The 17912-nt window shown below is 40.4% G+C and overlaps 1 protein-coding gene across 2 annotated transcripts in view; it reads left to right on the top strand.

Annotated features, from left to right (window-relative positions):
- The window catches only part of LOC124712545 (protein argonaute-2-like), a 303522-nt gene that overhangs the window by 265161 nt on the left and 20449 nt on the right, over nucleotides 1-17912 (top strand). The gene's annotated exons all lie outside the window — the stretch shown is intronic.

Genomic DNA, 17912 nt, shown 5'->3' with positions numbered 1-17912 from the left:
TCTTTTTTTTTCTTCTTTTTTCTTTTTGGGTTGCAAAACACTTAGAAGCTGGACAGAGATGTTTCATTGGCACAACTGGTTTTTGGCAAATCAATGTGTCTTCCAGGTGAATTCGTTGACCCTGATTCTCAGCAGTTCTGCCACTCAAGATCAGCCAAATTTTCTATGTCACTTGCATGAGCTCATCACTTGCTTTCTTCTGTATGAAGGTTCTAGGCGTGGCACACCACCTTGTTACATACGTCATGGTTTGACTAACTGTTCAAACATGATGCTATATATAGATGGTGTGAAGCTTCCTATGCAAGCTCCATATACGGGCCCACACTGAGTGTTACAGACACTAGACATTACCATCAATGGCAGGACCACAACTGTCTCCATTAACCAAGTCAAATCAATGGACATCTTTCAGGATGTATCTGCAACTGATGTTTCAAGAAAACAGCTTCCTAACTTGGTGCAGCCACAAGCATGACCTCAAACTCAAGTGCAACTACAAACTCAGCAACTTTCCAGCTCACTTCTACAGTCAATATGTACGATTTGCTCTTGATGCCATGTGCATTCCCCTGCACATTTCAGAGATACCACTCGGCTTCCACCACAGGGGCTGATGTATTGACACATCTTCGTCATCCATCGTCATCTGCTGTGTGTGTGCAGTCCTTTTATTCTTTGCCTTTCCTTCATCCTGTGCATAACTGTACATAGTTACAACTTAATCTCTACTATTTATTTTCTGTTAGCGTTTCCCATTGTGTTAAGGACAATATTATGCTCATGTAAAACATCTTCTCACTGATGTAACAGATTGGATACAATTGTTTAACTTTTCAGTAAATACAGTTATAGTTCCTAGTTAATCAAGAATGGATGATTTTTATATGCTCTGATGGTTGAAGAAGCATGCTTAACAGAGTCGAGCAGCCCTAGTTTCAGCTGCATCTGACAAACTTATTACATTATCCACTTTCTTCCATGAAGGCCATTACTGTGCACATCATTCCTGTATTTTTATTTTGACTGGTACAGGAATCAGAAAATAAATGAATTTCATTTGGACCATTTACTGGCTGGGATGCCTCAAGTTTCTGAGGAAAACCAATAGAGCAGAGGGTACTTCACTGTCTCATTTCGGTCCTTCTGTTTCAAGCCACGTAAAAAAAGCAACATTTTCTTTGCCTGTGCTCAGGAAAGAATTATATGCATAAATTTTATAGCCAAAACTGTCTTGAATAGAATACTTCACCTATGGAGAGCTTTGGTATGGCTGATTCTGTTGCATATAGAAACATACTTTAAACACATTGGATTTTCCTCCTTCATTATTTAATATAACACCTTCACACAAAGTTTGTGGAACCTGTGGTTTGTTATTAACTGATTATTTTTCTCCCAATCTTATTACTTTTGAGAGTCTGTCTTTGGACATATCTGTTGTTGCTTGAAAAGTTGTGGCACATACAGGTACCATCCAGCCATTTTTTCCCCTTGTGCTGAATTTTATCCAAAGAGTATTCTTCCTTTTTTCTTCTTTCTTGATGTTCCTTCTCCCAAAGAAAGCTGGCTGAACTGAACAACAATCTACATATACATCACATCTACATCATACTCTGCAAGCCACCTAATGCTGTGTGGTGAAGGGTACTTTCGGTTCCACTATCTGATCCCTCCAACCCTGTTCCACTTGCAAATGGTGCGTGGGAAGAATGACTGTTGGTAAGGCTCTGTATTGGCTTTAATTTCACAAATTTTCTCCTCATGGTCCATGCGCAAGATGTATGTGGGGGAAAGTAATATGTTGTCTGACTACTCCTGAAAAGTGCTGTCCTGAAATTTCAATAGTCCATGATGCACAACATATCCCTTGTAACATCTGCTAGTGGAGTTTGTTTAGCATCTCTGTAATGTTCTCTCGCCCGCCAAATGATCCTGTGATGAAACACATTGCTCTTCGTTGGATCTTCTCTGTCTCCTCTATCAGTCCTACCTGATAGGGAAACCAGGTAGATGAACAATACTCAAGAATCAGGCAAACAAGCACCTTATAAGCCACTTCTTTCGTGGATGAGTTATATTTCCTTAAGATTTTTCTGATGAATCTGAGTCTTGTGTCTGCTTTTCCGACTATCTCTCGCTCTGGGTAGGTTATTTTATGGCAGATGCTGTCTCCAGCTGTTTGTCATCAGTAGTGTAGCTGTAAAGTAGTGGATTTCTTTTCCTATGTATGTGCAATATGTTACACTTATTTATGTTCAGGGTCGACTACCAGAGTGTGCACCATTCATCAATTCTCTGCAGGTCATTCTGCAAATTCGTACTATCTTCTGATGTTGTTACTTTGGTATAAACAACTGCACCATCTGCGAATAGCCTTAAAGAGAATACAGTGCTTTCTACTAGATCATTTATATATCAGGAGTTAACGTTTTTTTTACTTTACAAAATCCGTTTTAACCATCAGCTGTTTTATATAACCTGTATATCATTTGCTGGTTTCTGCCATAGATCATTGTCAACAGATGTCTGTGAACACAACACGGAAAAAATACAGTGTACATGAAAGTGACATAACAAAATATGGGTGCAAAATTACATATGTATATGTACAAGGTAAAACAGATCAGCTAAAAACATATCTCAGTTTCCTTTAAGCTGATACAACATCAAGGTTGTCCCAGTGAAACATCCATACAACCACCTATCCTTGAAATACTAATGAACATATCTCACAATCCTTCAAGTCAAATAGAGAATGTATCATAGAAGAAAAAAAAAGGAACATAACATCGGCAAAGTTCAACATTTGCCGAGTGACATCAAAGATAGCACATTTGTAATGCATAGCCAACATAACAAGGAACGTTTACATCATTAGCAAAGCAAAGGATGAAGTATCTTTACCAAAAGTCTTTGATAGATGGAAAACATAGAGAACAGTTCCAGTGATAGTTACAGTGTACACAATAACAAAATAAAAGTGATGTCCACATAACAATGAAACCAGATACACTAAAAATATCAGATATGTAAACCATATTCATGGTACAAATACTTAAGTAATAAAAACAGTAGTCACATAATTAAAGTGAAACATTATATGTCAGGTGATATCTAACCTACAACCACAACCTTTAAGCAATGATACATAAGTGGATCAGACAGCGTATAGATACCAACATACATAGCTTTTTATGTAACAGCTTCACATTTTATGAAACTGACAGTTCTAAATAATTACAATCATATTATGAAAGTGGACTAACTGTACAGTTCCAAACTAATGTAAATACAAATAATCTTCAACATGCAACTTTTAATGAGGATGTAAAGATTGCCCATAATTCAAATTGTACAGTTTATGATTAAGGGGCATAAGGCAGCCATCTGAAAGTAAAATACTGGATACAAAGTGGAAACATGTGAGCAATTAACAACATTAGCTTCTTGGGAACTAATAAAGCATATACAAGAAGTAGTTGCCATATTAACATAGGATAGTAAATCAAACAAACTTGTTGCTTGATGTGGTAAGACTACACTGTCAAACACCTCCTAGACATCAGGTTAGAAATCATCGTTATTGCATGCGAAAGATACGAAGTAATAGTACTAGTGGCATGCTGTGCATATATAATCATAGATGCCATTGTAGAAACACCATTACCATCACATATCACGAAAAACCATTACCATCACATATCACGTCATTTGAATATTGTGTGCAACAAAATGTAAGTACATGATAAAATCTACCTATTTCAAAACACAGGGTACTAAAATGAATAGAGTCAGGTTATATGTAAAGATGATTGACCATGGATGTCATTAGTGTATGATACATATGACCTCAACACATCAATGCTGGTTATATGTAACCATGGAAATATATATATCAGGGCCATGTATAGAGCACAACATCCTGTGCACTTAAAAATTAGGCTTATTCTAATCCCAGCACGTAGATGAGAGGGATTCAATAATAAACTGCATGTTCAGTAACAAACCACATCATGTCCAAAATCATTCTAAAGATGGAGAGGCATATAATAATGAAATACATGAAGCAACTGACTTGACATATTCAGTAACAAGGCTCTTCACGTACAAAAACATGAATAACAGTCTAAGTACAACTTACATAAAATGATATCACAATGACCTACAACTATTCCATTAAGCAGTGTTGTTACTGTAATTATAAGAGGGCCATAATACACAAGACATACCATAATACACAGATATGAATATGAAGAAACACAGACATTCTTTAACTGTGTCCACCAGGTGTGAAATACAATGAAGAAATTCATCAGGTTACCTTCCATTCAGAAGGCTGTTGCACGCAGCAACTATTAGATTGAGTTGTAAATAATAGATTTCAACTATCAGTTGTCCTTTTTAAATTTTATTGGCAGATCTAGATTTCAGCTAGAAACTAGCCATTCTCAATGCACTATCCTTTTTGATCAATGCATGTAATGCTTGTTGGTTGGGCTTCATCCACAGTTCATAGAATACATTTCCCGACCAACAGGCATTACATGCATTGATCAAAAATGATAGTGCATAGAGAATGGCTAGTTTCTAGCTGAAATCTAGATCCGCATTGAGAATGGCTAGTTTCTAGCTGAAATCTAGATCCGCCAATAAAATTTAAAACAGACAACTGATAGCTGAAATCTATTATTTACAAGTGAAGAAATTACCAATTTCAAATTCTTAAAACAATACAACTAACAGGAATATTGTTCTGTCATGATTTAAAAAATTTAAAAAGGGGGAGAAGTTGTACAAGTCAACAAATCTCCACCCTGTACTGGATCCATAACAAAAATAAAAGCTATAGTATAAAATAATTATATCAATTAACCATTACATACGTACAGAATGCTCACAGTAGCACACACTAAACTGATGACAAATAGAAAATGATCTGAGTATGAAAGGGTCATAAGCAGAACTATGTGGGTAACGTGGCACACAAAAATATAAAATAAGGGGGGGGGGGGGGGGGTTGTCAGAGGTCAGATAGGTAGATAATTTCAAAAATTCACTGAAGTTTTCAAAGAAAGTCTTATTGGTCTATGACTGGTAGATGATATGTAGGTTCAATAAAACAGCTGATAGTTAAAATGCACTTTCTAAAGTACTTAATGGCTGTCAGGTGTCCCAGAAGCAAACCACAGTTTGCATATATCAACTTTCAATTTAACTGGTGGGGAGAAAATATCGAGTTTTGTAAAAATTATAGATTTCAACACCCCCTAACAACAGCAAATGGTGACTTTTAACAAAACCATCACATCAAGTCATGCATGGCAACAAACTTGATGTGTAACTGCAAAAATATAAATGTTGAACAATTGTACATTTATCAACTTTGAAAAACCACTCGTCAGTTACGATATTTGAATGAAAAACAACTCTTTCACACTAGTTCACAAGCAAACAACATGTCAACATCTGTATAAATGTAAATAAAAGCAGGAAATCATGCAAAAAATATTACTGAATCCAATAGTGAATTTAATGTATATTTGGTTGTATACTAGAAAATGAAAGTGTACCATTTGCCATTGCCATTACAAGCTGTTATTCATTTTTTTATGCCATTGATTTCAACAATATAGTGCATATTTGGTGCCTTTGGCAGTAGTATAAATTCACAAGTACATGTGTTGTTGCCATTATGAGTGTCAAGTCATATTGACATGTCGAAACAACAATCAAGTCCAAATCTTAAGGTGTCGTCATCTATGAAGTTCAACATTTAGTACTGAAAACACATTTATTACTGACATCCATGTACAGCTAAAACAGAATGCACTTCCTGAGTGGACAGTGCAGCTATTTATACAAAAATTGAATATTCCAGAATATACAAACATTACAAACATAATATACTTCAAAAACTTTCCAGAAATGATCAATTCTGAATAACAAATAACTAATGGTGATTGGGTTTGAACTGACAACCCGCAACATGTCAACCAGCAATGCTAACCACTACACCATGCTGCTAGCACCACAGTTTTTGGAATTATGACTCCTCACCTTACAGTAACAGATGCAAATGCCAAACAACTGGTACAATTTGTTTAGTACAGTACAGGTCATTTACAGTAGTCCTTTGTTATTTTACAATTACACAGTATTTCAAATAATGATTGCAGGGAACAAGAACAATATGCAGTATCTTCTTGCAGTCACTGGCTGACAGCTAAATTTGAGACCCTGACAGCCGGGGCAGTGGTTCTCTTCCAACAAAGTATATGTAGCTGTGTGCTCCAGTCCTCACTCATTCTACGTGAAATGGAAACAGAAAAATTATTTAGTAATTATTTCCAAATTATAACTGGATTAATTCATTAAATTAGTTTTATAAATGAGTGTTTACTGTACATAACTCATGCAGCAAGAATGGCAGTGTGACCAAAAGTTCTGTCACACACATGATGTATGATTTTTGACATCTGTAGCATCTTATCCAATGTTTCCTACTTATTTTCCTTTTTTTTCTTTTTTTAAGTTTTTCTCTCATACACTGAAATCCGCAGTTGTAGTGGAATATACTGTTCTTTATCAGTTTCTGCAAATTTTCATAAAAGTCTAACTTCTCATCAAAAGTTGGGCTTCAATGATTTCCAAACAGTATACAGAATTTGTAAAACAAGTCTTATTATTCTATCTGAGGGTCCTTCAGAGGCAATCTACTGTTTTTAATTTTCGTGTTTGCACACAAGACCTGCACCTGAAAAGCTTTGCTACTCAGCTCTTCTGTAATAAAATAATTTTTCTGATTTCAGTTATGTTAGTCTTTTCTTCACTTCACTGTGTTTGTGCTAACTCTACTGCATCACATTTCATGCAAAATCAAACAATTGAAAATCCAAGGTGAAATGTAACAATATTACGAAAAGGATAATTGCTGCTCACTATATAGCAGAGATAATGAGTCACAGGTAGGCACAACAAAAAGACTGTCAGAAAGAGAGCTTTAGGCCAACAAGGCCTATGTCGAAAATAGACAACATATGCACAGACACTCACGCAAATGCTACTCGCGCACACTTGACCACAGTCTCTGGCAGCTGAAGCTGTGTGTGTGTGTGTGTGTGTGTGTGTTTGTTTTTTTTTCCCCTCGACAAAGGCCTTTGTTGGCCAAAAGCTCACTTTTCGATGAGACTCAGCAATTCCACTATATGGTGAGCAGCAACTATCCTTTTCATAATATTGTTGCATCTCATTTCATGTTGTTTAGTTCTCTTCCAACACCACTAACCTTTCTTTAGATGCCACGGATCTGTAATTTATTATCTTTAAATCAGAAGTAGAGGTGGCAGCTTGGTACTGAAGGTTTGTGTTGTCATCTATGTAATCAACTGTAATCTATGTAATCAACTTCACGGCCCACAGTTACTGCCACAGTTCTCTTAGTCAACTACTCCAAATAATCTCCCACTTTTGCTGGAATACCTAAATCTCAGGAACCTGCAAATGCAGTTACACTTTTGACAACACTATGCATAGCACACCAGCCTGTAAGAGCCTGAAGAGTTTGACAAGAGATGTAAACAGTGGTGAGTCTCTACAAAGCTATGCTCACAGCAGTCTTAATCCAGGTATTACTGCATCTGAATCTTGGAACCTGCAATCAGCATCACTGTTTTGCATGTTTACTGTGTGCCAACTGTACCCTCAAGTAAATGTTGTCATTTAGCTCTTTGTGTGACTCATAATGAATAGTTAATGTCATTTTCCCTTCTGGTATTGTAATTATGTACATCATTGTTCGTTGCGAACTGCAGTGGATTGTTTACAACAAACTTCATGAGTGAATAAATATACTGTGAAGCAGTAGTCAGAATGCTGAAATCCTTAAACTGATGTCTACAAGGTGATGGTGTGTGTGCACCACATACTAATCTTACAGTATGTTTTGGAGTAATGAAGACTTTCTTTCTTAAAGATGAGTTACTCCAGAACATTTTTTCCTGTGACATTACTGAATGAAAATATGTAAAATATGTCTACTTACTGATGTGTCTCTCCTCATGATGTGCAATGTTTCTAAGTGCAAAGATGGCTGAACTAAGTTATTTAAGGAGTTCCAAAATATGCTTTTTCCAGTTTAAATTCTTGTCAATATGAACACCTAAGAATTTTGAAGTTTCCTCCTCATTTATTATTTCCTCACCCTGTGTCACACTTATCATTGGTGTAGTACCCCTAGATGTCCAAAACTAATGTATTGTGTCTTTTTAAGATTGAGGATGAGACCATTTGCAGAAAACCAGTCAATTATAGTTTTGAGAACATTCTTTACTATACCTTGTGTTGTATGTATGCTGCGACTGATTACAAACTTAGTGTCATCTACAAAAAGAACTAATTCTGCTTGTTGTATATTAGACAGGCGATTTTTTACATATATTATGAACAATAGTGAGCCTTGGGGAACCCCATAAATGATTTCTCCCCAGTCAGAATAATACCCACAGATAACATTGGTAATGGGGCCCCTTAGGGATATGGCAGCAAGAGAGGGGAAGAAAACCAATGTGCACTCCGCGTGCATCCCGGGGGGAGTCATTCCAGATGTGGAAAGGGTCCTTCCGGATGCCATGAAGGGTACGGGGTGCACACATCTGCAGGTGGTCGCTCATGTCGGCACCAATGATGCGTGTCGCTATGGATCGGAGGAAATCCTCTCTGGCTTCCGGCGGCTATCTGATTTGGTGAAGACTGCCAATCTCGCTAGCAGGATGAAAGCAGAGCTCACCATCTGCAGCATCGTCAACAGGACTGACTGCAGACCTTTGGTACAGAGCTGAGTGGAGGGTCTGAATCAGAGGCTGAGACAGTTCTGCGACCGTGTGGGCTGCAGATTCCTCGACTTGCGCCATAGGGTGGTGGGGTTTCGGGTTCCGCTGGATAGGTCAGGAGTCCACTACATGCAGCAAGCGGCTACACGGGTAGCAGGGGTTGTGTGGCGTGGACTGGGCGGTTTTTTAGGGTAGATGGCCTTGGGCAAGTACAGAAAGGGCAACAGCCTCAACGGGTGCGGGGCAAAGTCAGGACATGCGGGGACCAAGCAGCAATCGGTATTGTAATTGTAAACTGTCGAAGCTGCGTTGGTAAAGTACCAGAACTTCAAGCACTGATAGAAAGCACCAAAGCTGAAATCGTTATAGGTACAGAAAGCTGGCTGAAGCCAGAGATAAATTCTGCCGAAATTTTTACAAAGGTACAGACGGTGTTTAGAAAGGATAGATTGCATGCAACTGGTGGTGGCATGTTTGTCGCTGTTAGTAGTAGTTTATCCTGTAGTGTGGTAGAAGTGGATAGTTCCTGTGAATTATTATGGATGGAGGTTACACTCAACAACCGAGCTATGTTAATAATTGGCTCCTTTCATCAACCTCCCGACTCAGCAGCATTAGTGGCAGAACAACTGAGAGAAAATTTGGAATACATTTCACATAAATTTTCTCAGCATGTTATAGTCTTAGGTGGAGATTTCAATTTACCAGATATAGACTGGGACACTCAGATGTTTAGGACGGGTGGTAGGGATAGAGCATCGAGTGACATTATACTGAGTGCACTATTCGAAAATTACCTCGAGCAATTAAACAGAGAACCGACTCGTGGAGATAACATCTTGGACCTACTGATAACAAACAGACCCAAACTTTTCGACTCTGTATGTGCAGAACAGGGAATCGGTGGTCATAAGGCCGTTGCAGCATCCCTGAATATGGAAGTTAATAGGAATATAAAAAGAGGGAGGAAGGTTTATCTGTTTAGCAAGAGTAATAGAAGGCAGATTTAAGACTACCTAACTGATCAAAACGAAGATTTCTGTTCCGACACTGAGAATGTTGAGTGTTTATGGAAAAAGTTCAAGGCAATCGTAAAATGCGTTTTAGACAGGTACGTGCCGAGTAAAACTGTGAGGGATGGGAAAAACCCACCGTGGTACAACAACAAAGTTAGGAAACTACTGCGAAAACAAAGAGAGCTTCACTCCAAGTTTAAACACAGCCAATACCTCTCAGACAAACAGAAGCTAAACGATGTCAAAGTTAGCGTAAGGAGGGCTATGCGTGAAGCGTTCAGTGAATTCGAAAGTAAAATTCTATGTACCGACTTGATAGAAAATCCTAGGAAGTTCTGATCTTATGTTAAATCAGTAAGTGGCTCGAAACAGCATATCCAGACACTCCGGGTTGATGATGGCATTGAAACAGAGGATGACACGTGTAAAGCTGAAATACTAAACACCTTTTTCCAAAGTTGTTTCACAGAGGAAGACCGCACTGCAGTTCCTTCTCTAAATCCTCGCACAAACGAAAAAATGGCTGACATCGAAATAAGTGTCCAAGGAATAGAAAAGCAACTGGAATCACTCAACAGAGGAAAGTCCACTGGACCTGACGGGATACCGATTCGATTCTACACAGAGTACGCGAAAGAACTTGCCCCCCTTCTAACAGCCGTGTACCGCAAGTCTCTAGAGGAATGGAAGGTTCCAAATGATTGGAAAAGAGCACAGGTAGTCCCAGTCTTCAAGAAGGGTCGTCGAGCAGATGCGCAAAACTATAGACCTATATCTCTGACGTCGATCTGTTGCAGAATTTTAGAACATGTTTTTTGCTCGAGTATCATGTCGTTTTTGTAAACCCAGAATCTACTATGTAGGAATCAACATGGATTCTGGAAACAGCAATCGTGTGAGACCCAACTCGCTTTATTTGTTCATGAGACCCAGAAAATATTAGATACAGGCTCCCAGGTAGATGCTATTTTTCTTGACTTCCGGAAGGCGTTCGGTACAGTTCCGCACTGTCGCCTTTAAACAAAGTAAGAGCCTACGGAATATCAGACCAGTTGTGTGGCTGGATTGAAGAGTTTTTAGCAAACAGAACACAGCATGTTGTTATCAATGGAGAGACATCCACAGACGTTCAAGTAACCTCTGGCATGCCACAGGGGAGTGTTACGGGACCATTGCTTTTCACAATATATATAAATGACCTAGTAGATAGTGTCGGAAGTTCCATGCGGCTTTTCGCGGATGATGCTGTAGTATACAGAGAAGTTGCAGTATTAGAAAATTGTAGCGAAATGCAGGAAGATCTGCAGCGCATAGGCACTTGGTGCAGGGAGTGGCAACTGACCCTTAACATAGACAAATGTAATGTATTGCGAATACATAGAAAGAAGGATCCTTTATTGTATGATTATATGATAGCGGAACAAACATTGGTAGCAGTTACTTCTGTAAAATATCTGGGAGTATGCGTGCGGAACGATTTGAAGTGGAATGATCATATAAAATTAATTGTTGGTAAGGCGGGTACCAGGTTGAGATTCATTGGGAGAGTCCTTAGAAAATGTAGTCCATCAGCAAGGGAGGTGGCTTACAAAACACTCGTTCGACCTATACTTGAGTATTGCTCATCAGTGTGGGATCCGTACCAGATCGGGTTAACGGAGGAGATAGAGAAGATCCAAAGAAGAGCGGCGCGTTTCGTCACAGGGTTATTTGGTAACCATGATAGCGTTACAGAGATGTTTAGCAAACTCAAGTGGCAGACTCTGCAAGAGAGGCGCTCTGCATCGAGGTGTAGCTTGCTGTCCAGGTTTTGAGAGGGTGCGTTTCTGGATGAGGTATCGAATATACTGCTTCCCCCTACTTATACCTCCCGAGGAGATCACGAATGTAAAATTAGAGAGATTAGAGCACGCATGGAGGCTTTCAGACAGTCGTTCTTCCCACGAACCATACGCGACTGGAACAGGAAAGGGAGGTAATGACAGTGGCACGTAAAGTGCCCTCCACCACACACCATTGGGTGGCTTGCAGAGTATAAATGTAGATGTAGATGTAGATGTGGCTGAATTACTAAGAACAACTTTTTGCATTCTTTTGGTTAAATATGACATTAGCCTCTAGCTGACTGCAACATCAATCCTCTAAAACTTCAATTTATCTAGGAGAATATTATGATTCACACAGTCAAATGCCTTAGATATGTCACAGAATATACCAGTTGGTGCTATTTTATTATTTAATGCTTTTAACATTAGTGAGTGAACATGTAAATGGTATTCTCAGTAGAACAACTCTTCCGAAATCCAAACCGTGGATTGCTGAGGATATTATTGTTGCTTAGATGAGATACTATTCTAGAATACATCACCTTCACAAAAATTATGGAAAATGATGGTGTAAGTGAAACAGGTCATTAGTTACCATATTTTACAGAATATGAGATACACTTTTTTCTTCAAAAAATTGTCTCCAAATTCAGGTGCATCTTATACTCAAAATTAATATAAAAGTGTCCAGTGTTTGATTTAAAATTTCCACCAGTCTTAAAAATGGCCATATATTCAATGCTGTGGGAAACCTTTCTTAGTCTGGCAACACTGGTTTCAACTGGCAGCAGCAGTGCACCACTGCGATGAACTTGAGTTGCGGGGAGGCACAAGCTTGCTTACACTGTCTCCCTCCTGCACCACCATCGCAAACCCAGAATACTATCTAGGATATGATGTGTCATTGCATTTTATGGTGCCAGTGAACTTGAATTGAAAGTGATTTGTGTTATCAGTAACAATACAATATTTTTGTTAGTAGGTAGTTATGTAATGGAAAAAAATAAAAAGTATTCATATGATGTTGGCTATAAATTGAAAGTAATAGCCTATGCAGAAGAACATGGAAACAGACCAGCTGAGTGGCATTCTGACCCTCTACCAATGTAAAAAATAAACTATTTGTGACTGGCAGGCTGGTAAAGAAGAACTGAAAAGGTTTATGAAGTGTCATGGACTTAGCATGTGAATCAAAACCAGAATATCTCAGAAAATGTCACAAGAGTATGAAGAGAAATTATCTTTCCTTCACTTTGTTATTCAACACTGAAAGAAAACCAGTGTGGAACTAAGCCAAAAAGCGAATATGGACAAAACTCCTCTGACCTTTGATGTGCTGAGTCACAGAACTGTTGCCATGAAAGGTGCTAAAACTGTAACTGTAAAAACAAATGGACGTGAAAAATGCACTACTAATGGCAGCCCTGCAGCCAGGCGACTAGCGCGAGTTTTGGTGTTCTCGTAAAGATAAGTCATTTTAGATTATAAAACATATAGATTAGTACTGATTACGTGGCAAATAAGTGTATTAGTTGTGCCGTTTAAGTCTACCATTAAAGGTTTCATTTTTCTTTACGTAATATAGCAGAAAACGCGAAAAGACCGTACAGTCGTATTTTCTGTTTACGTTCTGCTGAAGCAAATCTATAGAATTTCGTTTAGTTGTTCCTTGCTCTCTCCAGCAATTTAACTTAGCGTACCTCTTCATTATTTAACTAGCATTTCCGGAAAGTAGCGTAAAGTTTAAGTTGTTGTTTCAGAAACTTTGCACTTTTGTTTTTGTTTACACACAGTTGCGTAAACAGTTGCGTATAGGCCAAATTTGTGTAACCATATTTTCGTGTTTATCTGTAATTTAACTGACTTATTCTTAATAAACTATTACGTTTATCATGAGTGAAAAGTGCTTGACTTGCCGTAGAATTGTTAGGTCGGGGCTTTGGTGTGATGGGTGCTGTAGTTTTTTCCATGTGGGTGACTAGTGGCGTGGGAATAGGGGAAGTAAATGAGACTCATCAGTGGTTTTGTAGGATTTGTAGTAGAGATAGGAAGATACTAGAACAGGAGGGGAAAATTGCCGCCCTTCAGGCTGAGTTAGACAAGGCCAGGGAAGATCTTGACAGGTTAAGGAGGGAGAAGGGTAAAGAGAGGTGGGAAGTGGCAACAGGCAACAGGAGGAGCAGCCCTAGAACTTTGTCTGACAGCTTTATGGTGAATGTGGAAAATAGATTTGACCTGTTGCTTCAGTTAGAAGCTGGTGAGCCTCAAGCAGTTGCAGGTGTAGACAGGGCACAACAAACTTTCAGCAGCAAATTGAAAAGTAAGGATGTAGGGAAATCAGTAAAGAGAAAGAAAGTGTTGCTGTTAGGTAGTTCCCATGGAAGAGGTGTTGGCCAACTTTTGCAGGATGAACTAGGATCAGAATACCAGGTCACCAATTTTTTTAAACCTAGTGCTGGTCTGGAGCAGGTGACAGAGGATTTAGGATCACTTTGGAAAGATTTCACTAAGGAAGACACCATGGTTATAGTGGGTGGGGCAGGTAACAGTATTGACAGAGATCCTGGGTACAGTATAGAGTGTGACCTGGCGAAGATTGCATCAGCATCGAAGTATACTAGTGTTGAGTTTGTATCTGTTCTTGGGCACCATGACCGATCTCATTTGAACTCTTCTGTCAAGAGAGTTAATTTGGAGCTGGAACGGCTGCTCATGTCGGGTGCGGGGTCACACATTGGTGTGGTTCATGTTGATTCTCTCAGTAGGTGGGATTATACTAGGCATGGCCTTCAGCTCAACAGGAAGGGGAAGGGTAAATTGGCTGGGGAAATTGCAGGAAAGTTAAAGGGGGGAGGCACTGTCATGAGTGGTAAAATACCAGTGGTTATAGGATTCAGAAAAGACCCTTTTTTAGGGTAGGGAGGACAGAAAGAAAGCAAATTTTAAGAGAGGTTAGAACTGAGACAAACCTTCAGTTTGAGAAAGAAATCAAAAAACATAATTCCAGCTTATTACATCAGCATAAACAGCCATTGGTTAAGAATTTTCAACTGTCAGCAGATATTTTAACTCCATCCAATTTTAAGTCAGTCAATGTGAAATGTCAGCTATCTTTATTGCATCAAAATATTCGAGGACTGAGAAATAAAATTAATGAATTAACTATCTGCATAGATGAATTAGAGTCTTCAAACCCAGCTGACATAATCTGCCTCTCTGAACATCATGTGACCACTGGTATAGAACTTTTAAGTGTTACAGGGTTTAGGTTAGCATCTCACTATTGTAGATCAGAAATGGAGAAAGGAGGAGTTGCCACATTCATCAGGAACTGTCATAAATTTAAGAACATAGACATTCATAAATTTTGCCTAGAACAGCATATGGAAGCATGTGCAACAGAATTAGATTTTCACAAAAAATCTTTCATAATATTAAGTGTATATCGAGCACCTGCAGGTAACTTTAATCTGTTTGTAAACCACCTTGAAGCTGTACTGGCCCATTTAACAACCAAAAACAAAGAAATAGTGGTTGCTGGTGATTTCAATGTAGATTTCCTTAAAGACTCTCCCAATAAGAACCTATTTGAGTTAGTAACACTATCATTCAACTTAATTCCCACAGTAAAGTTCCCCACTAGGATAACCACTTGCTCACAAACAGCCATTGATAATATCTTTATAGAAAAGTCAAATGAACAAAATTATATTACAAAACCAATAGTCAATGGCCTCTCAGACCATGACATGCAGTTCCTTCTGTTAAATGTTAATACTGAACAGGATATAAAATCTGTTAAATCTGAGCTCAAGAGGGTAATCAGTAAGCCAAAAATTGATTATTTTAGGACACTCCTCAGAGACATTCACTGGACTGATGTTTACAGTGCTCATGGCATGAATGAAAAATATAACACTTTTGCTAATAAAGTGCTTACCTTATTCGAACACTGTTTTCCCCCAAAACTTACCAAGGTTAGAGCAAAGTCTACAAAGAAGAGAACAGGAACCACTGGTGTCACACGCGTCACGGGTACCGGAGAAGGGGGGAGGGGGAGGGGTCGGCGCGTTGGAGGTATTAGAGATGGAAGGTGGCACGAGAGTGTGGTCGGGGTGGAAGTTGTGTTCTGAAGTTGCCTCGTCATTGAGGTGCCGGGCTGGTTTAAGGCCCGAGACAGACACTGTTTGTATTCTACCGTTGCACAGAATGTCAAAGGTCTGCAGCAAGCGGCTCATCACTTTGTGTGGGCCCGAGTACGGCGGGTGTAGTGCGGGTCGTATCGTATCGTCGCGCAGCATCACGTAATTGCAAACGTGTAGGTCTTTGTGCATGAAGACACGAGGGACCGTGTGTGCTCGTGGGGGCAGGGGGCGTACATTCGTGGTGAAGTGTCGGGCGCGTTCTATAATCGTCAGAAGTTCTGATTGCGAGGGAGGATCAGAATCCTCGATGAATTGTGCTGGGAGGATGAGGGCTTCCCCGTATAACAATTCCACTAGGGAGGCCTGCAAATCGTCTTTGTAAGCCGAACGGACACCTAGTAGTACCCAGGGGAGGGCTTCAGACCAAGATCTGTTGTGGCACATCAGCGCTGCTTTTAATGTGCGGTGCCAGTGCTCGACCGAGCCATTGCTTTCCGGGTGGTAGGCGGTTGTACGTAATTTGTTTGCACCGCATAGATCGCACAATTTTCCAAAGAGCACAGCTTCAAATTGTCGTCCTCGGTCCGTCGTGACCTAAGATGGGCAACTGAACCGCGTGATCCAGGAGGCGGTGAAGGCCCACGCGACAGAGTCGGCGGTAATGTCTGTTATTGGAATCTCCTCCACCCACCGACTAACACGGTCGATGATAGATAAAATGTATCGGAAACCCTCAAAAGGAGGGAGCGGTCCGAGCAGGTCGAGATGGATGTGACGGAACCTGCGTTTCGGTACCTCAAACGAGCCCGACAGTGGGTATGCGTGACGGCCGACCTTAGCACGTTGGCAAGGTATGCACGCCCGTGCCCAGTTTTGGCAGTCTGCTCTAACCCCAGTCCATACAAATCGGTCTGTTATGAGGCGTGTGGTAGCTCGAATACTGGGATGTGCTAGGTCGTTGATAGCGGCAAATATCTTACGGTGCAAGGCGGCCGGTACCAGGGGGTGGCCAGTACCTGTGGAGACGTCACAGAGGACTGGTAAGGCCGAACCTGGAATTTGGCGGGGCTCAATTGAGAGCGAGGTGGACTCGCTATTCACTAACTGTTGAGTGTCGTCATCCGCGTGTTGGTGGGCAGCTAGGTCGTCGAAGTCCCAAGAAAACGAGATCGTACTGACCCGTGACATGTAGTCAGCAACGACGTTGTCCGCACCCTTGATATAACGGACGTCTGTTGACATATTAGGTCCATGTGTCTGAAACGGCGGGGGGCGTTGTGGGATTACGCACAGCATCCACCAATGGTTTGTGGTCTGTATATATGGTCACTGACCTACCCTCAATGTCCTCTCAGAAATGCAGAACTGCCTCGTAAACAGCAAAGAGTCCTCGGTGGAAAGTGGACCACTTACACTGGGGGGCTGACAACGTAGTGGTTGTGCGGAGCCTGCCACCTGCTGCAGGAGCACACAGCGCCGATAGCAGCGTCGCTTGCCTCAGCTGTGATTGATATTGGGGCGTCAGGTACCGGGTGCGCAAGCATGACAGCGTTCGCTAGAGCCGTTTTTAGTGCGTCGAATGCGCGTCGCATGTCGTCGCACCACGGGACCTCGCGGAGCCCTGAAGTATTCTTTCTGGTGAGTGCGTCGGTCAATGGAGCCTTTAGGGATGCAGTGTGTGGGATGTGCCATCGGAAAAAATTTATCTTCACTAACAAACGACGTAGGTTGCGGTAAGTCTCGGGCAGGGGGAGGTCGCGTATAAAGGCGACTGTGTCTGATGTGGGGCGGGTCCCTACCATGGAAACAGTATAGCCCAAAAATGTCACACTAGCAGACCGGACCACAACTGAGATTTATTGTTGTTGATTTGGACTCCATTCTCGGTGATAATACTAAGAACTGTTGATAGGTGCTGTTCGTGTTCCTTGAGGGTAGTTGATGAAATGAGGATGTCGTCCAAATACGCGTAACAGTATGGGAGTGAGAAAAGGATGGAGTTGATAAACGGTTGCCAAGTCTGTGTGGCGTTTTTGAGACCGTACAGCATGTAATAGTATTCGTACAGTCCAAAAGGGGTGATAATTGCTGTTA

The sequence above is a fragment of the Schistocerca piceifrons genome, chromosome 8 (genome assembly GCF_021461385.2).
Source record: "Schistocerca piceifrons isolate TAMUIC-IGC-003096 chromosome 8, iqSchPice1.1, whole genome shotgun sequence".
Classification (NCBI taxonomy): Eukaryota; Metazoa; Arthropoda; class Insecta; order Orthoptera; family Acrididae; genus Schistocerca; species Schistocerca piceifrons.
This window is presented reverse-complemented; position numbering and strand designations above follow the sequence as displayed.